Consider the following 23,751-nt stretch of genomic DNA (forward strand, 5'->3'; position numbering starts at 1 on the left):
ACTTGGTCTTGGCTTGCTGGCTGTTTGTGCTGATCTTCTGGGGGAGGGGCCTGTTGCTGTGGTTTCCAAATGTCTTTGCCGGAGGCGGAATTGCCCCGCCCTTGTGGGTCCGGGCTAAGGAAGCTGCTCCGGTTTGCTCTCAGGAGTTTTTGTTCCCTGCAAGCTCTCCGTACAGCCTTGGAGGACCAGGGCAGAAATGGTGGCCTCCCAATCTCCACCCGGAGGAGCTGAGAACTCGGGGCCCCGCTCCTCAGTGTGCCCCCAGAGAAAAGCAGTCACTTCCGTGTCCCCGGTCTCTGGCCGCACTCCGTGCTCACCCGGCCTGTGACCGAGCGTTGCTATCTCTGGCACCCGACCCCGCACAGAGTCTCCAAACCCAGCAGATCCCTGCAGTGCGTTCCCGCACCGCTCCTCCCCGGGAAGGAAGGGGAGTCTCCCCGGATCTGCCGCCTGCTGGGTCCCTGCTGGAGGAGCCGTGCCCCGACTGGGCCGCAGATCACAGTTTATGGCAACCCCGAGCTGAGAGCCCGCGACTCTGCTCCGTCTCTGCAGCCGGCTTCCCCACTCTGATACCTGGGAGCTCTCGCGCACTCAGGCACCCCCGGTCTTTCTGTGACCCCAAGGGTCCTGAGACCACACTGTCCCGGGAGGATTCCACCCCCCGCTTAGCCACTGCAGCGGCGTCCCTCCACGGAGCCAACTTCTAAAAGGTCCGATTTTGTGCTCCGCGGCTCTAGCACTTGCCAGAAGCGGCCGGCGGAGGCCCCTCCCCCGCTGTCTATCCTCCCGAATATCGCCTCGATTCACTTCTCCGCACGTCCTACCTTCCAGAAAGTGGTCACTTTTCTGTTCAGAGAGTTGTTGCTACTCTCTTCTTTGGTCTCCTGTTGAGTTCGTAGGTGTTCCGAATGGTTTGATCCCTATTCAGCTGAATTCCTGAGACCAGACGAAATCTAGGTCTCCTACTCCTCCGCCATCTTGCTCCGCTATTGATTGCTTTTAAATGTTCATTATAGATTCATAAGAGCAAGTGCTTATTCTAATTCTTTATTGGTTATACTAAAAAGATTGTACATTTTTACTGAAAAAGCTGTAATTACATCAATGCTTATCATTTTGACTCTAGAATTAAAATTTTTCTACATTAGTTATCCATAAGCCTACCTTATGAAAGCATATTTGAAAAAAAAATTTTTAATGTCTTATTGAAGCATCCAAGGTAGGTACCTACTACCTCCATAAAAATGTTGACTCTCTAGAATTAAATTTTTGCTTCTTTACTCCTAACTTTATGATGCTCAGTTAATATATGCTACATTGATTTTTATATCTCAACTCCTGGAGGGAATTTTCTCCCAGCAGTACTGGGTGATTGTACATTTTCTGGAATTTAAATAAATTCTATACCCTGCAGTTCATCTTGCCTTTTTGAAATGCCAACTTAATGTATTTCTGGTAGATGATGTTTTACTCAACATTTTCATAGATCTCTGGAAGATCTTCCTTTCAGTCGTCTATTCTTAAGGTGATTTTGTTCAGATAAATGCCGGAAGACAATTAATTGAGACCTTATAATGCAGTTTTTGTGCGATGACCTGGTACATAAATAAATCAAGCAACTTTCTCCCTCTCTCTTGACTTTTTTCTCCCCTATGTGAGACTCAAGATGATCTTCTTATTAAGATTCAGATCAGTTTTCTCACAGTGAAGAATTTCCTGACCTATATAAATAGAATTAATCATTTCTCCTTTTGTTTCACCACTACACTTAGTAGTAGCACCATTTGTATAAATTGTACTTTTGTGTGGGAAATTGAAAAATGAGAACATTCAGGAGAGTTCTGATACATGGTAGTTTCTAGAAACTATTGATATTCCTGAAAAACTTCAACAGAGTCCTTGGTGCCTGATGAGGCAGATAGAGCCAAAGAATGGTTGCTCAGGGCTGAAGGAATAGAGATGCTTGAAGAGTGAGGATGAGATGTTGGAGCAATAGCCCACGGCTGCCCTGAGAGGTAGGATGAATTGAATGATGTCTAGTGCACATATTGAGATGGCCAGTTTCTGATTAGACCTGATGGGGGTTAACTTTATACAAATACTCAGTTACACAAGAAAAAGTTGGGAGCTCTAACTGAATCATCATAGAAAAGTTAACCTTGATGGATTCATTTATTGTGGATAAGTTCAGGAAAGAAGTAGTATCAACTTCTCCAGCCAAGGATATTCAAAGCGGATAAAAGTAATAAAGAAGTTTGAACACATGCAGAACATTAGAGCCTTTTACATCAGACTAGAGAACACTCTGGTGAGGCATGCACTTTTTTTGCTCTCTACATTGGTTGAAGTAACTAAGTAGATATTAAGAATGGCGGTGCTTAAAGCGTGGCCTTGAATTCTGTGATTTATTCTTTTTTTAGATCTTTTTTCAGGAATTTTTGTGTGTGCAATCAGTGTACTTTGCCACTTTTTGAAATATATTAAGACAGTGTCCTTGTCTGATTTCAGCAATCTGTCTGACACAATTAGCAGCAATTTTTATTTCCCATTATAGAGCCATGGTTATTTTTCCACGTCAGTCTCTAACCGAACCAGACATTAAAAACTGATTCTTGTAGAGCTACACAAGGCAATGTTGGGAGTTATTTTGCAGCAAAGCACTGGTGATGTTGACCTTATTTATAGCTCAACCACCTTAATGTAAAATTCAATATGGTTAGTTTCATAAAAATCAGGGCAAGAGCTTGATTCACTTCTGACCACAAGAAATGGACATGAGTTTTCATTTCCAACCAAGCATTTAACATCTGCATGTTACGACCTTTCCAAAAACCTGACAGAAATGTCATCAATGAAATTGAGAAGAAAATATTTCTGACAGACTTTTTTCTTTGGCTTTCCTGATATTCTATTTGCCAAATTTATAAAGAAAAATATCTTGCTCTCTTGTATTTTCCAGATATTTACTTTAAAAAAAAAATGAAGAAATCTGGGATCAGTGGCAGAAGATGGAATTGCAAAATGAGCTGCTGTAATAATCAGAACTAAGGAATAAGTCATATTCTTGGCCACTACCATCACCTAGGGTACTGACTTGGCTTTGAAATAATGAGAAGTGAAGTAGAGGGTCTTTAATAATATCTAAAATTCTTTAAACTACTTGACAGCTTAAAATGTCAAGTCTGTATCTTTAAGAATAAAAATTTGAGTAATACACTCACACACACACACACACACATATATTTAAATATATATATTTAAGTTCAGGATACAGCATTTAAGGATTATTCATCTTAATGAAATGGCCCTGGTTCTTTTTAAAAAGGAAACTCTTGTTTCCTGTTATATACTGTGTCTAGGCTCTTAGGGTTAAAGTTATTTATTGGTTTAACCACATAACCACATAACTGCATTACCCTCCAGTTCCTGCCATGAGGCAGCTGCCACACAGCTATTAAGTTTCAGAGCTAGAATATGAACCCAGGTCTTATTTAACTCCAGAGTCCTTCTGCCTGATGATTACATTATCCTGATCTGGAGGAAAAGTGAAATGCATGTGCTAAGGTATAATGTGAGCAAGGATGATATATACTGATTAATTAATAGTCTATCAACTAAGTCCTCCGCATCTTCTCTGGCACTCCTCCCATTCACCCAGGCTCTTTCCAGTCCATTCATTACACTGGAGGAAAGAATAGGCTTATAAATATGCACATCAAATTACCTTATCCTTCTGTTTATTTTGTAATTGTTTATCATGAAAATTTCAACCATATCCACAATAAAACAATTATATTATGAATTCTCAGTTACATAGCTTTCATAACTACCAACTCAAGGCCAATCTTTCCTCCATATTATTGTGAAACAAATCTCAAACAACAAATCATTTCATCTATAAATATTTCAAATCGCCTCTCTAAATATAAAGACTAAAAAAAAAAACAACCACAATAATATTAATATTAGCCTAAATAAATGAACAGTATTCCCTTAATGTCATCAGGGATCTTGTCAGTGTTCAAATTCTCTTGGTTGTCTCATACTTTATTTTCAAAACTTGATTGGTTTGAGACATGATCCAAATAAGTTCCATATTTTACTGTTGTACTATTGGTTTATATATGTCTTTAAGTCTTTTAATCTATAGGTTCCCCCTCAGCATCTGTCTCTTTCTCCTTTCTCCATCTTTCTCCCTTCCTCCCCCCCACCGCCCCCCTTTCTCTTTCTCCCCTCTCCCCAACCCTGCAATTATTTGTTGAATAAATTGGATTAGATTGTCCCTTAGTTTGGATTTTATTGCCTCCCCATGGTATTTCTTTGTTCCCACTATTTCCTGTGAATTGGTGGTAAGCTCAAAATGGCTTTATCAGATACAGATTTGACAAAACTACTTTATAGTTGCACTTGGGTTATATAATGTTTGATGGTCCTTCTTGTATTGATGTTAGCAGTCATGTATACTCACTGTTTGGATCCACTAGCTCATTAGGGCTTGCCAGCAGTGATGTTCTAATTCTCTGTTTTTTTCCTTGCTTTATCAAGTGGTGTGTATGTGTGTGTATAATCTGCCTCTTACCATAATGCACTGGAGATCACTCAGTAGTAGTATATAAAGATACTGCTTATGATATGATTCCTTAATTTTGTGTGTCAACTTGACTAGGCTAAAGAATGCCCAGATATCTGGTAAAACGTTATTTCTGGGTTTGTCTTTTAGGGTTTTTTTGTGGAAGAGCTTAGCACTATAGACTGCCTTCAGACATCTGCTTCCCTTGGTTCTCAGGCCTTCATAGTTGGACGGAATTGCACCACCGGGCTTTCCTGGTTCTTTATAGAAGCAGATCATGGTGTCACTCAGCCTCCATAATCACATGAGTCAATTCCTATAATGAATCTTCTTATATATATATATATATATATATATATATATATATATATATATATCTTATTGGTTCTTTTCTCTGGAGAACCCTGTTTAATATATTCCTCATTTCTTTTTCTAGCTGCATAGTACTCTCTTATGTAGAAATACCACAGTTCACCCAGCCAGTTCCCTGTGGATAGACATATATGTTTTGAGTTTTTAGCTATTTCAAATAATGCAAAATCAATAGTTTTATGTACTCAGTTCATTGTATTCTTTCCAGTATGTCATTGAGGGTAAGATTCTTAGAGATAAGATTTCTGGGTCAAAGGATAAATATATGCCAGTCTGAGAATAACTCCCTCTCATACTGGAACACTTAATCTTCAGTGGGTATCTATTACTGCTAGGGAGTGAGAAATGAACCCTTAAAATGAATAAAAGGTCTTGTACAGTCTTCTCCTAACTAGTTTTCCAGCTTCAGAGCCACCATGATCCTGCTCATTCTCTGTTCCAACCATACTGACCTCTTCAGTTCCTCAAAATGGTATGTTATCGCTCTCCATTGTTCAGATTAGAAAGCTCTCCATCTCTTGCCCCTGTACCCGATTAACTGCTACTCATCATTTAGAGCTTAGCTTAAAGATTACTACTTCAGGGCAGCGTCCTTGACCCTAGGCTCTAAGTCAGGCTCCTTTTTTTTTTATTCAGTCTTATAAAACCATGTTCCTTTCCTTCATATAACTCATCTCAATTTCTAATTATATACCCAATTTGTAATTACCCACCTCCGAGTCATAAACTCCATGAAGAACAGTAATCTTGTATGATTTTGCTTAGTTTTATATCCCCAGCATCTTTTTGGTCTAGAACATCATTGGCACTTAATAAGTATTTTCCACATGAATTAGTAAATTAATAATTAATAAATAGCATATGCTTGCACTTTGACACTGGTGACCTCTTGTCATCATAAGTACTTTCACATTGCCATGATGCTAAAGTGCCCATAATCACAGACTCAGTTCTTTATACTAGTAATTTCATAGACATTTATTCTTCTGATTAATATTTATTGAGTAACTACTGTAAATAATGGGTCTGGAATTGCACTGACTAGACCCACTTTTTATTATTTACTTATAATATGTATAATATAATACATAGAATGTACTACAAAGAATTATGCAGAGATTTACAATGATTTGAAATAAATGCTAGGCACATGCATAATACTCTGAAAGTACAAAGGAAATACATTCTACCCTGGGTTTGGCATGAAGGATAGGTGAGTGCTGTGAATAAGTCCTCAAGAATATGAAGGAATTAATTAGCTATGTAAAGAAGAGGAAAGAAGGTATTACCAACATGAGATAAGAAATTTGAACTCAAAATTAAGCATGAGCTTTGTCAATCACAGTGAGACTTCGAAATTTTATTCTGTGCTCATTATGAGTTTGGTGTGAGAGCTTATACACAACTCTTCTAGAACATGTAGATGTATAGGGTCCAAAAATCTTAAACTGTGATATGACCAAACTTAGAAAAACTTCAACTGTCCTTGTGTCTTATTCCCACATTACTTTCACCACCCCCTGACTGAAAGAACAGAGGAGAAAAGTTAAATAAAATATGAATTTAATGGTGTTATTGTTTCAGGTCTAGACAAACTACTTTCAGGGCCATGTCCTTCTTGGAGAAGAAACTGTTACAGATCTCAACTAGAGAGCAAGTATTGTATAAGGTAGCATTATATGAGTCTTTTGCTATAGAACATCCCGATAGTGCATTTAAAAAAAATTAAAACTCCAGTTTCAACCTGTTAGAAATCTCCAAGGCCCATTTTTATAACCTTTACTTGAACTCTGGTGGCAATAGTATTGTCAAGGTAGGGCAAAAATCTTTTTTTTTTTTTTTTTTAAGAGATGGAGGGGGGAGGGGCAAAGGGAGAGGGAGAAAGAGAATCTTAAGCAGATTTCACACCCAGTGTGGAGCCCAACATGGGGCTCCATCTCACAACCCTGGGATCATTACCTGAGCTGAAATCAAAAGTCAGACACTTAACTGACTGAACCACCAAGGCGCCCCTACATAGGGCAAAAATTCTTGATGTTGACCACATATACCATTGATAAGACTGTGAGAAAACAACACATACATTTTAGGTAAGAATACAAAAATATGTAAAACAATATAAAACAAAGAGGTGAAATGTTGGAAATAGTTAATAAAATTACATATACCTTTACCCCTTGATCCAGAAATCCCACTTTTAAGAATCCAGCAACAGTGGAGGGTTCCTATTAATCCTAAACTAACCAGATCAATCATTGTCCTGAACTGGAAGAAGACTTCTAACACTTCGAAGGATATAGAAAGAACTTCCCTAATTTTAAATGGGAGGAGTGTAACGATCATATTTGCCCTTTAGGAAAAATGTCTTAACAGCAGTACGGAAGAGAGAGTAGAGAGGGCCAATTTATATCAGGGTCAACAAAATTTGTCTATAGATGGCCAGATGGTAAAGTAAATCTTTTTGGTTTTGTGTGACATACGGTCCCTAACGGTTACTCAACTCTATTGCTGTAGTATGAAAGCTGACATGTATAGTAAGTAAATGATGGGGGTAGCTGTATTTCAATAAAACTTTGTTTACACAAATACGCAATAGACAGTTTTGCTCATAAGCTGTAGTTGTTAAGTCCTGGTTTAAAGGAAGGGACAGCAGTTATGACATTCCTGAATTTACCTAAGTGAGAGAATCTGCAGGCATGAACAATAGTGGTAGCCATGGGAATGAAAAGAAATGGCACATATAAGTGGCTGGATCAAAATGAGTTAGTAATTTATGGATGTGAGATACAAGCGAGAGAAAGGAGCCAAGGATAACCACTAGGTTTTATATTTGGCAAATTTTGAAGGTCAATGATGCCACTAATCAATGCAAGGAATACTAAGAAATTGTTTGTTTTGACAGGGAATGTGTTGAAATCCATTTGGGACAAGTTGAATTTGAAATGTCTGTGGGATGTTAAACTGGAGCTGTCTAGTGGACAAATGGGCACATAGGTGTGTACTCCAGAGATAGATATGAGCTGAGGAAAAAGACTGGAAATCATTATTCTTTGAAACAGTGAAAGTTAAGGTGGGTGCATATGGCTACCAGGAAAAGCCCAAACTAGGAATACCTCTTTGTGCTCCCATGATATCTAGTACTTCATTCAGTTTAGCATTCAATTATAATTGTTTTGGCTCCATATAATTGTCTTTTCTGTATTTACCATTAGACTGAAATCATCATAAAGGAAGAAATTTTCTGTTTCATTTACTGTAATTTATAATACTAAGCTCTAAGTATTTTTGAATGAATAAATAGTAAGAGAAGTGGTAAGAAATTCAGAGGGTACTACTACCATAAAAACCAAAGAGGGAACAGTTAAATGACTACATCAAATGTAGATGAGAATACAAATCCTTCCCTTGATGTTAGTAAGAGTGAGGCTATTGGTGACCTTAGTAAGAATAGTTTTAGCTGGTGATAGTAGAGGGAATAAGATTGTAGCATAAGTAGGAATGAATATATGAGAAGCAAGCTGAAATACATATATTTCTTAATAAAGAAGAAGCTAAGTAAAAAAGAAAAGAAGACAATAATTAAAAGTGTATATGAGAACAAAGAATTTTATTACTCTTATACACTTGACCTTTCCAAGTTCTTAATGTTTTATTGGTTTAATTTTTTCTTTTGCTAGTTTTTAATGACAGGAGAGACATGAAGAGAAAGCACCAACAGAGTGGAAGCAAGTGCAAGCCTTCAAGGGTCCAGAGAATAGCAGATGTCTTGGCCTGAGTGACAAGGCAAAGGGAAATATCCAAGGAGACAATTGGGAAGGAAGCATGAGTAGACTTGGATCGTTTTATGGGTGGGGAAATAAATTTTTTCAACTTAGGGGCCTCTCTCTTTCTCTTCCCAAAATGAAGTCAAAGTCTATTCCAAAAGGAAAGCAAATTTCAGGGGAATAACCACTGGAAGGTATCAAAGCACACTATTGAGTTTATTTTGGATGATGCCCAAGACATTGTAGTAGTGAACTCTGTTTAATATTTGGAAAACAGATAGTAGAAGCTTAGCAGAATGTGGACTTGGTTATTTTTGTCATGCATTAGAATTCATTTCCTCCATTAACTACCTTTGTGATTATGCATGGGTTATTAGCTTTCTGAGCCTCAGTATCTTTTGCTGTAGTCTATCTCCCTCATTGGTTTGTTGGAGTAATTAAATAAAAATAAGTAAAGCACTTTTGTCAGCACTTGGCATATAGCAGGTGCTGTGTAATACAAGTGTTTTTCCCTTGAAATACCTTTGGAATGAAATTCTGGAAAGGAAGGTGTAGTCCTGGGTGCCATGATTGTTTTGGTTCAGTTTCAATTTGAACATCCTACCCTAGTCTAGAGTTTTAGAAGATGAATGATAATGGAGAAGGATTCCAAAAGCCCAGAAAGGTTAGCAGCTGATTTTTAAAAATCTCAGAATCATTTGAATCTAGTACTACAAGACCAAGTAAGCTATAAGGTCTTATGATTCACTTAAGGCAACACAGAAATAATGAAACATCTAAAATGTAAAAATTCTGTTTTGCAATTCTTGGAGCATTTCATTGTGTCTTTGAGTTCCTAGTGAAAGGAAATATGCATGTGAAAAAGAATTTTTAGCAATAGATTGCATTTATTAAAAAAAAAAAATCTGGTCCACAGAGAAACATCCCGTTATTACTATATCACTGCACAAGTTCTCTAAATGAAAGTTTGCATCTGTTAGAGGGAATGAGGCAGGTTTTCCACTGACCTTGACCTTATGGTCTTCAGTCAGCTGTGCAGGGTGCACAGCTGTAGGCTCATGCTTCAAGTTTTCAAAGTGTCGCTGATTTTTTTTTTTTTTTTGGCCAAATACAAAATGTAATCTTGATAATTAATCAGCCTATAACAATAGCCAGAAAACATTATGACAATAAAAAAAATCTCACTTTCAACAGATTTTATCCACCCACTCAAAATAACTTGGATTTCTTGTAACCAGTGGCATAACTGTATTAATTGAATTATAACCATGACTTGTAATTTATCTCAGGCAAGAGAATATAAAATGTGATTTCATCAAACAGTAATATTTTTAATTGGAGAACATGAGAGGCATTCCATTCTACTATACAGAGTATGGGCTTCAGAGACAGAAGATCTACATTAGGGACCTGACTTTTTACTTTGCTAGCATTGTGATCTTGGGCAAGAAACTAAACTTGACCTTTAGAAGCTCTTTATGTCTTCATGGGCAAAACTGGGAAGATAGTAAACACATTTCAAGGTTTTAGGACGATCACAAAAATATGTCAAAGTACTTTGAAAAGAGTAAAATGCTCCAATCTGTAATCTAATCATACAATTATTTACTACTATTAGAAATGTGGTAGGAAATAACAAACTTAGAATTGATATATTGAGGAATAAAATGTATTCTCTTTTAAACATTAGGTAACTATGAGTGTGTTAGTAACACATGATTAAAAGTGGACATTTTATTATATATTTTAACATAATTAATAATAAGTTAATAAATAAGCTTGTATCACTTTCAGGAGCAAATAAATATTTACAGAAAATGATAGAAACTTTTTCAAAATTGTTATAACAGTAAATAGGCACTTATATTTTATTTGCATAAATTAGAGACCAAATATAATTGAAATTGTGGCTAAAAAAACCTGAAGAAAATCTTGGGTTGAGTATATGAATGATAGAAGTAGAATTTATTTCAGAAGTAATCTATTTTATAGTAATAAGATTACATACTTAAAACTATTAAAACTAACAAAAGCTATTTTTGTTTATTATACTTATTTATATGCAGCTTGAACCAAGGGTAATATTTTTTAGGCTGAAATGGAAATATGCCTTTAGGTTACTTCAGGATTGTAATTTCCTACACATTCCACATTGATTAGATATAGGGATAATAAAACATTTTGATCAATTAGTGGCACGAGCCAAGCTACTCATGCTGTTTGACAAAGTCCAAGTATGAGGGACAATCCTGAAAAATCAGGAGACTCCACAGCTGGCTCCTGCTACTTCCTTTCATTTTATTTGCAGCAATCTTTATAATCAATTCTTGGGTTTCATGATAAAATGATTTATAAATTTAGTTATGCCTATGCAAGCAATCATAATGAAACTGATTCCAAAAAGAGCGATGATGGGCCAAGAAGTAAAAATACCCAATGTCCTCCAATCTGTAAGGGAGCTGTTGGATCCAGGCCCAGTAAAAATTCCTATTGATGAGATTCCTCAGGCACCTCAAACATTAGGATTCTAGGAAAGAAAAATCTCATGACATTCCACAGTACAGGGACCTCCCTATGTTGTATACAAAATAGGAGGCCACCTTTGGTATGCCCCTCGAGGCAAGCCCCTGGTGTAGGATAACTTCCTTGCCCCTACCTCCCATTCCTTATACTGGAGTTGACAATGAGGACATAAACAAATGGTATAAGATTAAAGGCAAAAAGGGTGCGGGCATCATCTGACAGCCTCTGGGAAAGGAGTGATCCTCCGAGGTGTCTAGGGAGCAAGGACAAGAGACATATAGAAATGGAATAAGTACTTTGATAAGATAGGGTGCACCCATTGTAAGCTGCCTTTGGAGAAAGTAGAGAACCTTCATAGGTCACGCTCTGTTTTCTAAATCCGAAATGATTGTGATAAAATGTAAAAAAATAAGATCACATGGAAGAATGGAAAAACAAGAAAACACTAATGAATAAAAAGAGTCTCTCGGAGGCTATCGGACGGAAGATGCTTGCAACCTGATCCTGTGTCCGTGTCTCCTCACTCGCTGACGCCGTCCTTTCCTTCAAGGACCCTTCCCCCGCTGGAGCTGGACTCCAGCAAATTAGGAGACTGGGCATTTTTAGCCAATCTGTGAGCTACTAGAAACTATCGCTTTGCCAAGTAAGTGTAATACAGCATGCCTAACCTTTTCCCATCAATCTCAAAGTAAAACTTAATTCTGAATTCTACTTATAAAGTCAAATACAGTACAAGAAAAACTATCTAATATTCATGAAGGAAACCTTAGTACTTTATTATTGCATGTCAAAGATAAAAATCACGAAAAATTTAAATGTGGGAAAGTATTTTTTTTTTTTACCATTTAAAAATGTGTCATGTAACATGATCCAGCAGACTATGACATGATTAGGGAAATCTGCCCTACTATTCTAAACATACAGAAATGTCAGATAAAACATGACCAAATTTTAAAAAGTACCCACTTGAGTTGGAAGTTAAAGACGTGAAATCCTAAATTGCAAACATAAAAGGAGGAGTAAAAACCAAACAATGAGAAATACTAAAGCCAAATATGTATATTTTATATATTTCCCATAGTATATTGAAATCAGGTATTCAAAGTATAGTCTTGAGCAGTGCTTCAGTAATGCCTAGTATTCACACATGTAAGTTCTGACTCTTGAGCTGTGGAAGATAATAGTCCTGATTTAGATATACATACGGCCTAGAGATAATGCCCTTGCCCAGTTTGTGAATAGGAGCTAAACCTGAGTACCCTACATAAAGACAGGAGCCTATTTTCCATGAAACAGTAGTCAGAAAATCTTCACCTGGTAGAGTCAAGGTACTGCAAGAAAAAAGAAGGTAGCTTACTTTGTATTCAAGGCATAGCTGGAAAGAATCACTCATCCAGAGAGAAACTGGACTCATAGCTGAGACAATTCATTCAATACAGTAACCTAAAAGTGAGTAATTAACATCAATAACCATAAAAATCGCACTTTTCCCAAAGTGAAACATGTTAGGTCTTGAAAAAGGCGATTGTAAAACCACATCATAGGAGTTCCTTCCTATTCCAGAGAACCTATAAATCCTGCTGTAAACTTTCTGAAGATGAGCTCAGTATATAAGCAGCCAAGAGAAGAACAGTAGTCACAAAAATGGTAGAATTCACAGAGAATTACAGATAATATAGAGATACTCTGAAAGAAATACTTGTAAATGTCTACAGAGTTTTCATAAGGCAATCATTAAAACATTTTAAATATTAAAGTAGAGCTCAAGAGAGAATTGGAAGATATGTCTGAAGAGATGACTCAAACACATCATATAGAAATGGAAAATAAGAAAGATAAATTAAGATACATAGAGGATAAAAATGGGTTGACCAATACATAGTTAAGTGGAGTTCCAAGAGGAGAGACAATAGTTGAAGAAATAATGACCAGTGATGCATATCTTTTTTCCTTCCTTTTCCCCTTTTCCTACCCTTCTCTTTTCTTTCAGAAAATTTCTTTGACTTTCTTTGTCTATTCTACTAAATCCTTTATTTAGCTATCCTATCTTTAATTTTCACTAATATCTTTTTGAGTCCCTAACAAGTCTTTTATCAAAACAGTATTCTCTTTTATGTAGTCAATATCATTATCTAAATAGAATTTTAAAATATTTTTGTGTTTTCTAAAATATCTCTTTGCCTTAACATCATTTTCCCCCCCAATCCTTATTCTTTCCTCTGTGTGTGTGTGTGTGTATGTGTGTGTTGGGTTCCTTAAATATCTAGTGATCCTCATGACTATGCTAATTAATTTATAGTTTTCTTCCACCAAAAGGTCTTTTCTCTATATGTACAGGATACTTTGGCAGTCATCCCTTGGATGTATTTTCACAATATGCAGGCAGCCTAAGTCACTTCCTATCACAAATGTCAAAATAAGTATCTCCATAATCTAAACAGGAATAAGGAATAATGCATAAAATCACTCTGGCTTCTTTGAATTAGTTTGTTCAATTTCTCTAGAGAGTGACTCTCTAGTAGTATCCTAGGAGATAGTTCTGTGTGTTGGCTTGGTGGCCTTTTAGTTCAAAATATTGGATCCTCCAGTGACCCCCACCCCAAAAATATACATTGAAAAGACACTTAGAAATACAACGTTGGGGGGGGTGGCGCCTGGGTGGCTCAGTTGGTTAAGTGGCTACCTTCGGCTCAAATCATGATCTCGGGGTCCTGGGATCGAGCTCCATGCCAGGCTCCATGCTCAGCAAGGAGTCGGCTTCTTCCTCTCCCTCTGCCTCTCCCCCTGCTTGTGTGTTCTCTCTTTCTCTCTCAGATAAATAAATCTTAAAAAAATTAAAAAATAAAGAAATACAACTGGGGCGTTACATTTGTGATTCAAAACCCATAGAATTTGTTCTTTACATTATTTTTGTCTATAGAGGTGAACATTTATCTCTGTTTTTAAATCTGAATTAAATTTGTACTGCACTGCTTATAATGGTATCTTCCATTTGAAAAATAGTGGATATAGTTGGCATATAGTTAGAATCAAATATGTTACCCCTTCATTTGAGACAAATAAAATTTATAATCTCACTCCAGATGATGATGAGCATTGATGATGTATATGAGCATTGGTGATCAGTAAACAACTGTTTATTAACATTATGGTTGAAAATGGCCCTGAAGTGTGTATGAATTGTGTAATATCTTGGCATCTCTGACTCTTTATCAGTAATGTGATTTATCTCCTCAGCCAAGTATCCTTATGATCAATAGATATTTACTAGAGATCCACAGTTGTAGGATCATTTTGCTAAGTTTTAAGTATGCATTAAACAAAATAAGAATCTTTTTACTTATGGGTCTTTTATAGTCTACTACTGATGGGACATGATTTGTGTCATATATACTTATTAGAAAACAGGAAGTGAGCTAAAATTTATTTTCAGAGGCTTTTTTTCATGGGAGGAGATAAAATGGTTTCTCTGGACGCTGCATGCTCTGATACTAAGGTGTTTTTATTAAGCCATCTCAGTTTAAAATTTGGAGTTCTTAAATTTTTAAAAAGTTGCAAAATTACAACTTTGGAAACATATATATATTTTTTGCATTGCATAACAGATCCCCTCTGAGAATACAAAATGTATTATTGTCAACTTTTCTTACAGACTGTTAATAAAGTCCACGTGGTACTGATAGGACAGCTTTCATTGCTACAAACCCTACATTATTGCTACTTATTCTACAAACTGAACCTATTTGGAAAACAATTTGAAGTCCATTCTATCTATAAAGATATATTTTAAAAATTCTTTAGTTCTTTGGCCTCATCATAATATGCTGCTGGTTTATATTAATAAATAAAAGGTTTATATTTTTTAAATGTCTGTCACAAGTACTGTTGAATTAAGAGTCAGGATAATCTGCCTGCAAACTGTGTGTGTGTGTGTGTGTGTGTGCGCGCTACTGAAGGACTTGACCTTCAAGGTTCCTCATCCTCTTACCCTTTCCATTAACACAACAAAAAAGAACAAAAAAGAAAAAAAAAGATTTTTTTGAACATTGCTGCTTCTTTGAAAACTTTGATTTCTGTTGTTTTCTAACAGAGATTATCTGTTGTATAAGCTCCAGTCAATTGTTAGTGGCTGTCTTTTTTTTAATTTAAATTTAATTAGCCAACATATAGTACATCATTAGTTTTTGAGGTAGTGTTCAATGATTCAGTGATTCATTAGTTGCATATAACACCCAGTGTTAGTGGCTGTCTTATAAAGATACCTGATGCAGTATCAAAGTTTATTGGAAAAAATGTCCCTAAATTCACTGGGATGTTTCTTCATGCCCAAACTGTAGTATGCATGTGTCTTTGATATAATTGATTATATAATAATAATTAATATTCTCAGATATTGGCATCAAAATTATTATGCTTAAAAGCAAAAGAAATAATAAGAGAAAGGGAAGTGGAAGCATTGCTTTTCCCGCAGGGATTATCAGTCTGGAATCTGCTTAGCCCCTTCACTAGTTATGGTGAATAATGATTGAATAATGCATTAAAGAGAGAAGATCATTAGCTTTCTTTCATAGACCTAAAAGAAAAATGATGCCACACGGAAAGCATGAATCATAGTCCTTCCCTTCATTAAAAAAGAAAAATAATAAAATATAAAATATTTTATAAAATTTTGTATATGTATAAATATTTTATTAAATATATATTTTATAAAAATATAAAATATTTGATTTCAGCATTAATATTTATTGAATGCTTGCTATGTGTTAAGTAGCATGCTAAGTGCTTTGCCTATGTTATATTATTTGTCACAATAACTTTATATGATAGATGCTACTGTTTGTCAGTTTTATAAATAAAGATACTAAGGCTTAGAAAATTTAAGTAAATTACCCAAGGCCAAACAGTTAGTAAAATTATGTAATTCAACTATAACTCACATAGCTATATGATCATTGTGTATAGAGATTTTCGTCATATTTTTAAAGTATAAGGTTAAATCTCTCAATTTCGAAATAAAAAAGTAACAATACAGAAATATTTATTATATGCAGGAATTTTAAATTGTTAGATGACATTAATTTTTTAATGAGATCCATTAGATAAATGTTTATATCACAAGATTCTCATACAAATATATACCTTGGGGAAAGAGGGTTATACAACTGACTTAAATTGAACGAGAATTATAGCTCAAATTGGGACAAGCTGAGAAATGATCCAAGAGACTAAAAGTGATTCTGTGGCTAGCAAAGGAAGTGTGGAAGAAAAGTGTATATGCCTAACAGTGAAGGGAGGTAGAACCCCTTTCTTCCATTCTAAATTCACCAGGTGTTTTATATATACTATTTCCAAACTTCACAGTTGACTTTTTTTTTTACATTTTACATTTATTGATGATAAAAATGTCTGTAGCATTTAAGTAACTTGTGCAAGTCTGCAAAGCAAGTAAGTAGCAAAGCAGATATTTGAACCTAGCTGATGAGCCTAAGGTTTGCACTCCTCACCTGAACCATATTGCCATATTGTGACTACCAATCCTCCCTGTCCATCTAGAAGAAAGGACAAAGGGTTGCCTTTATGTGAACCTTAGGTCTCTAGCAACCTCAGAAAATTAGGTGCTTCATGGAGATAAGTGTAGAATATCAAAGTATAAGAACTCAAAAAAGAATCAGTGAAGGGAGGCAGCTGGGGCTCATCTGGTTTCCTGACTAGCATCAGATCTTAGATCCTGAGAAGACAGATCTAATATTCAGGCAATTCCTGAATTGCCTTTTCTATTTCAAGTAGATACTCCCTCAATCCTCTTTAATTTCTCTCTCACCCCTATAACCCAGCTTCCACGTCCACCTTGTTTTCTAAAGCTATTGGTGGTTTATTGCTGAGTAATCCTTACAATTATAAAAAAGTCATCTCAGTGATATTTGATATTAACGACTCACTGCTTCTGTGGTGACTTCTGGATTTCTACAAATCACATTTTACTGCTATCCTTTAGGGGATTCTTCCTTATCACCTCCTTTCCTGTCGTATTTTTCTCCATTTAGTCATCAAAATGGGGCATCCTGTAAAACTTGCCTCTAGTATCACTACCTCAGCTCTGGTATTTCCCACCGCATTTGCCATGTTCCTTCTTATTTGCCACTATCCAGAGGAAAACAGTGGGTTTTGAGAGGGGATTGTGGATTTCTGCCATAGAAATTTATATACTTAAGTCTTAAGTATATTCCTTTTTCCCTTACCTTGAAATCCTGTGAATACAAAAAATCTAAATGTAGAGAGCCTTGAGTTTTGACTTTCCATAGCATTTATTATAATGTTACTAAATGTTATTAATGTGCTCAGGTGCTATAACAAAATATCACAGACTGGGTGGCTTAAACAACAAAACTTGATTTTCTCACAGTTCTGGAGGCTAGAAGTCCATATCAAGGTGCCAGCAAATTTGGTTGCTGATGAAAACTCTTCCTGGCTTGTAAACGGCCACCTTCTCACTGTGCCTTCACAAAGCCTTTTCTTGGTGCCTGAGTACAGAGGGAGAGAGAGTGATCTCTCTGGTGTCTTCTTCTACTTCTTCTTTTTAGGGTTTATTTATTTATTTATTTGAGAGAGAGAGAGAGTGAGAGCACGCACAAGCAAGAGGAGCAACAAGCAGAGGGAGAGGGAGAAACAGGTTCCCCACCATCAGGGAGCCCGATGCGGGGCTCGATCCCAGGACCCTGGGATCATGACCAAAGCTGAAGACAGACACTTAACCAACTGAGCCACCCAGGTGCCCCTCTGGTATCTTCCTAAAATGACACTAATCCTATTTGCTCAGAGCCCACCCTTATTGTCTTATTTGACCCTAATAGCCTCTTCAAAAACTCTATCTCCAAATATAGCTACACTGGGGGTTAAGGCTTTATATGAATTTAGGAGGAGGATGGTTACAAACATTTGGTCTATAATTCTAATTTATTGCATTGCTCATACTAATTAGAATTATTTTTTATATGCTCTTGTCCTGTCTTCTCAACTATGAGGCCCTTATGGCCTATAATAGTATCTTTTCCTTATAAAGAGGAACTTATTTTGGATAAAATAAAACATTTTCATGAAAACAAGTAAAATTCTCAATTCTTATCCAATTTAATTTCCTCTTTGCTCTTACTATGTGGCACATACACTCTGAGGATGAAAGAATTACAAAATAAATTTAGAGAATGAAAAGAATCATAATTACTCTCATGAATAAAGTAAATATATAGGTTTATAAAGAGATGGGGTTTGGAGAAAAAAGAGAATTGGGCATGGCAAAGGGGAAAAAAAGAGATGGGACTCTGGATTTATATCTGTTAATATATTGAAAACAAAGTTGTTTTCTTTTTTTTTTTAAGATTTTTATTTATTTATTTGACAGAGAGAGACACAGCGAGAGAGGGAACACAAGCAGGGGGAGTGGGAGAGGGGGAAGAAGGCTTGCCTCTGAGCAGGGAACCCAATGCGGGGCTCGATCCCAGGACTCCGGGATCATGACCTGAGCCGAAGGCAGATGCTTAACCGACTGAGCCAACCAGGTGCCCCCAAAGTTGTTTTCTTTAGTAACATTTTAAGTAAGTCCTGGAACATGGCAATATGTATTTCTCTGTTATTCATATTTTCCATTTTCAGAAAAGTGCAGTTAAAGAAATAGTACATAAGGGCACCTGGGTGACTCAGTCAGTTAAGCATCTGCCTTCAGCTTAGGTCGTGATCCCAGAGTCCTGGAATCTAGGCCTGCTTCAGGCTCGCTGCTCGGCGGGGAGTCTGTTTCTCCCTCTCCCTCCTGCCTGTGCTCTCTCTCTCGCTCTGCTTTCTTTCTTCCAAATAAATACAATCTTCAAAAAAAAAATAGATAAACAAAATTGTACATAAAGCACTATAGTATTTTTACCACGTTTGCATTTAATATGAGGAAAAAAAAGAATGATTTTTTTTTCTCCTTTTCTACCTGCCCAAATATGGCAGACTCAGCAAGTCTGTCATTTGAATGTGCAGTGGAGGGTAGGACTGAGCAACCAGATGATCAAACTGAGAGTCTTGGATGTGAAGAAGTAATAAAATGATGAGTCAAAAAAAAAGTACTTTACAACTTTACCTAGGGCAGAAATTCAGTAGGTATAGAATTATTGGAATTTTCAACACAATCTCTAGATATGTATTATCTTTAATACAATTTTGAAGCAAAAAGAAGATACAATACAAACCAAAAAAAATAAATAAATAAAAAATAGCCTAAATGAAAATAACCACCAACTTTGAAAAAAAAACAAAACTGAGATTAGTGTGCCTAGAACTTGCAGGAATATTTGATTTGAAAAAAAAATAGTCCTTAGATAAAGAATTAAGGGAGGGTGACAAACTTTAAGATACTTGAAGTTCAGAGTACAGACAACCGATGAATATAATGTAACGAAAAAGTAAATTTTAAAGATTGGTGTTGGAATGCAGAGCATGCTGGTTACAAAGATCATTAACATAAGAGTTAAGAAGTAGAACACCAGCAATGACAGAGGAAGGACATGCCCCTAGCACTCTTGACGGCCTTGTTTGTTTGTGTGCATCATGCTAAGTAGAAGTACTTACTGTTGGTGGTGGACCAGCAATGTTCTTTGGCTCCTAGTTGGTTCCTGTTCTTTCTTCTGGTCCAGTATAGATCACATTGGTTTCCACAAGGTAAAAATGGTTCTGAGGTAGAGAGGGAGAGAATAAGCTTAATTCTCTGTTTCTCTTACTCCCACAGCCCCAGGGTTTCAGCTTTACTTGGCCTAATGCCCAGCATTTTCCCTAAGCTGCACTGATGTCATTTTGGTGGTGTGCTATGTTTGGATGGGTGTCCACCCTCAGTCCCACCTCTTGATGAGAACTGTCATTGCCCACAAAATGTGAAGATTGAGGCTCTCTGATGTAGTCTTTTTTTGCTTGTGAGGAGTTTCTTCTCAGAGCTCTTCAAGCCTATGCAAATGAACAGAAGTCTATGGAAGGAAATGCACCACCCCATTCAACTTTGCAGTACTCACGTTTCAAAATCCAGTGTACATTTGAGGAAATGGTGGGCCTCACACCCTTAGCCACATAATCTACCCTATTGCAAAGGAAAAGAGATACCCATGGAAGGGCAGAGATGCTGAAATACAATGGTATGTAAGCCAAACTAGAAGCAGTGTGGCATTATTACATAGTGAAGTATAGGACAGGGAATAGTAGAAGGTGAAACTGGAGAAATCGTAAGGATCAGATGATAGAAGGCCTAATATGTTATGTAAAGCCACTTGAATTTTATTCTCTAAATAATGCATAACCATTAAAGCAGAACATACATAGATTAATATTTTAGCATGTGTCTCCATTTATAGTATAGATTATGGATTTAAGGAGGGCATTGATAGCACAGTCTAGGCAGGAGATTTTTGGTAGCACAAAGTCATATTCATGACCTGAATTAGTGCTGTAAGAGTTGAGATAGTTTTTATGGAAATGAAATGATAGGCTTGAGAAGTACTTAGTATGTAAAACACACATCATTGAACAATTTGATCTCATGTGGGGGATGGTGAAGGAAAAGAGAATAATGACCCTGTGTTTCTGGCTTGAGTACCTGGGTGCCTCTGGAACATCCAAAATAGCAGGAAGTTAAGTATGTCAGTTTGAAGTCAAAGAAGAATGATTTCTTTGGATACATATTCAGTAATCATTGTTATAAGAATAGATAAGATTGTCCAAGAAGAGCATGGAAAATATGAAGAGTAGAGGATCAAGAATAAAACTCTTATCCCCAAATCTGCTAACCCAATAGGAGCTCAGTTGACCCCCAATGTTCCCTAATTATTTCTGGAATCCCCAATGAGTGTTTTCATGTTCCACATGTTAGCTCAATGTTCTGAGGCCATGGGTCATCTTTCAACCAGTTATCCATACTCTAGGCTTCAGGATCACTTGAGCTATTTTTTTACTTAGCTGCCCCTGGAAGCTGTCTTTTTGGTCCAATTTGCTCCCGCCAACACTCAGCTCCAGTTTAGATGTCCCTGAGTAGTCTTCCATACTGGAAAGAAAAGATTGGTTAACTTTCACAAATGAAGAAAAAAAAAATCTCAGGTCTACCAACACATATCCCAACACACATTTATATTACTCTAAGACTATTTAGTAGTTGGTACTGAAATACAAGTATTTGGACTGATTTTGAGTCAGATCCCCCCAAGAAAATGAGTACATTTTTACTGTATTTTTCTGTAACCAAAGGGCCTTTATGTCATATTTTTTGAAATAGAATGTATCCATTGAGCTGACTGGCTGCCTTTGAAATTTTTACTACATTTGAATGAAAATATATCTTAAAATATAAAACTAAGTAAAATAAAATTCTGGCACAGTTAGCACCTGGTGAGAGAACCACCAGGAACAACAACTTTTAAGAGGAAATTTGAGGGAAATCTCACAAGGAAGGAAAGAAAAAGGTAAGACACATAGGAGAGGGAGAATGAAGAGAAAGTACTGTATGTACTATACTATCCAATATAGTAGGGGACAAATTTCAGAAAGTAAAGAGAAAATACTTTGCAATGTGTGTGTAAATGTGGGTTGTAGCTGGTAGGGAGGAGGGCAGGAGTAACAAAAGTGAAAGAGAATAATTCACTTAAATGTGGTGCAATATGACTATAAGAACAATAGGTTCAAGACAATTGCATTTGTTAAGAAGTATCTTCTGTCAAAACCTTGTTTTCATCCCAGGGTTGGATAGTTTTCTCACATCTGAAGACCTGAAAAAATTTCAGAGGAGCTCCAAAAGAATCAAAGACCAATAATGAAATCAAACACTGGAAGGGAAAACTTGTCTAGATTTTGATTACGAGTTAATTTAGATTTAGGAAAAGATACTTAGAAATCATCCTTGGTTTTAAAATATAAAGCATGATATTTACATTAGAACCCAAAACTTTTGAACCGTACATAGCATTGCTACCATTTGATATCTCTTCAGTAGAATTTGGCATACCCATAATGAAGTTTTGATCATTTCAGTAATTTGTGAATTTAATCATAAATATTCCTCAATGCAATATATTCACATATTGAATAAAGCAAGATAAATTTACAAGCTAACTTTAGTGTCATATCAAATCTTCACTACATTTTTTAATTAAAAAACTTTAGTTTTTAGAGAAGTTTTAGGTTCATAACAGAAATGAGAAGAAAGTACAGAAAATGTTCCTATACTTCCCATCCCCCATAAACACACAACCTCCCTCATTATGGACCTCCTGAACTGGAGTGGTACATATGTTACAATCAATGAACAAACACTGACACATTATTATCACTCAAAGTCTGTAGTCTGCATTAGGGTTCACTCTTGGTGTTGTAGATTCTGTGGGTTTTGACAAATGTATAATGACACGTATCCACCAATGTGGTTTCATACAGAATAGTTTCACTGACCTAAAAATCCTCTGTGCTCTGCACTCATTAATCTTTTTACTATCCCCATAGTTATCCGTTTTCCAGAAAGTCATATAGTCTGAATCGTATAATATGTAGGCTTTTCAAGTTGGCTTCTTTCACTTAGTAATATACATTTAAGTTTTCTCCATGTCTTTTCATTGCTTGACAGCTCGTTTCTTTTTTAGTGCTAAATAAGAATTCTGTTGTCTGGATATACCATAGGTTATTTATCCATTCATCACTGAAGGACATCTTAGTTGCCCCCAAGTTTTGTCAGTCATGAATAAAGCTGCTATGAACAGCCATGTTTATACACATGCAAGTTTTTGTGTAAATGTAAGTTTCCAGTTCATTTGGGCAAATACTGAGGTGTGTGATTGCTGGATCATATGGTAAGATGTTTAGTTTTGTAAAAAAACTGCCACACTGTCTTCCAGAGTGGTTGTACTATTTTGCATTCCCACCAGCAAAGAATGAGAGTTCCTGTTGCTCCATATCTTCACCAGCATTTTGTGTTGGCAGTGTTTTAGATATTAGCCATTCTAATAGTGTACTGGTATCTCATTGTTTTAATTTGCAGTTCCCTAGTGACATATGATGTTAAACATCTTTTCATACACTTAGTTCTTATCTGTATATTTTCTTTGTTTCTTGACCACTTTTGGAAATATCAATTAATAAATCAATTTCTTTGAACTGGATTTTTGGGGTATTCATTTAAGATTAAGTGTCAGACATATTTCACTGAAATTGCAGTTACTATAATAACAATTCATTGTTGCTATGTTAGCCTGAGTATCCTTAACATAGAGGATATTTAATATCCTCCAAAATATAAAGGGTGATATGAAACATTTATTTTCTCCCTATATTTCTGTCTACTCCAGAAGGCATAATGACAACCCCTTCATTTTTATTTAAGGGAAAGATAGCATAGAAGAAATTTTAAAATACTATCAGATCTGACCTTCTGTCATTCTTCTCAACAAAACTGTGGATGTGATGAGCAAGAATATTCTGGGTAGATGGTTAACTAGGTTAGCTATTCAATAGGGAATTTAT

General features: G+C 36.2%; 1 long non-coding RNA gene across 1 annotated transcript; it reads right to left on the reverse strand.

Moving 5' to 3' along the window:
* Positions 1–17,543: 17,543 nt before the first annotated feature.
* LOC141372495 (uncharacterized) lies at positions 17,544–21,291 on the reverse strand. Its single transcript, XR_012377759.1, has 3 exons — positions 21,201–21,291; positions 19,834–19,935; positions 17,544–17,750 (listed from the first exon to the last, which is right to left on the reverse strand). It is a non-coding gene; the product is annotated as an uncharacterized lncRNA (long non-coding RNA).
* Between the last annotated feature and the right edge of the window lie 2,460 nt (positions 21,292–23,751).

Source organism: Callorhinus ursinus, unplaced genomic scaffold, assembly GCF_003265705.2.
Source record: "Callorhinus ursinus isolate GAN/ISIS: 27379988/994484 unplaced genomic scaffold, GSC_fseal_2.0 scaffold4, whole genome shotgun sequence".
NCBI classification, from domain to species: Eukaryota; Metazoa; Chordata; class Mammalia; order Carnivora; family Otariidae; genus Callorhinus; species Callorhinus ursinus.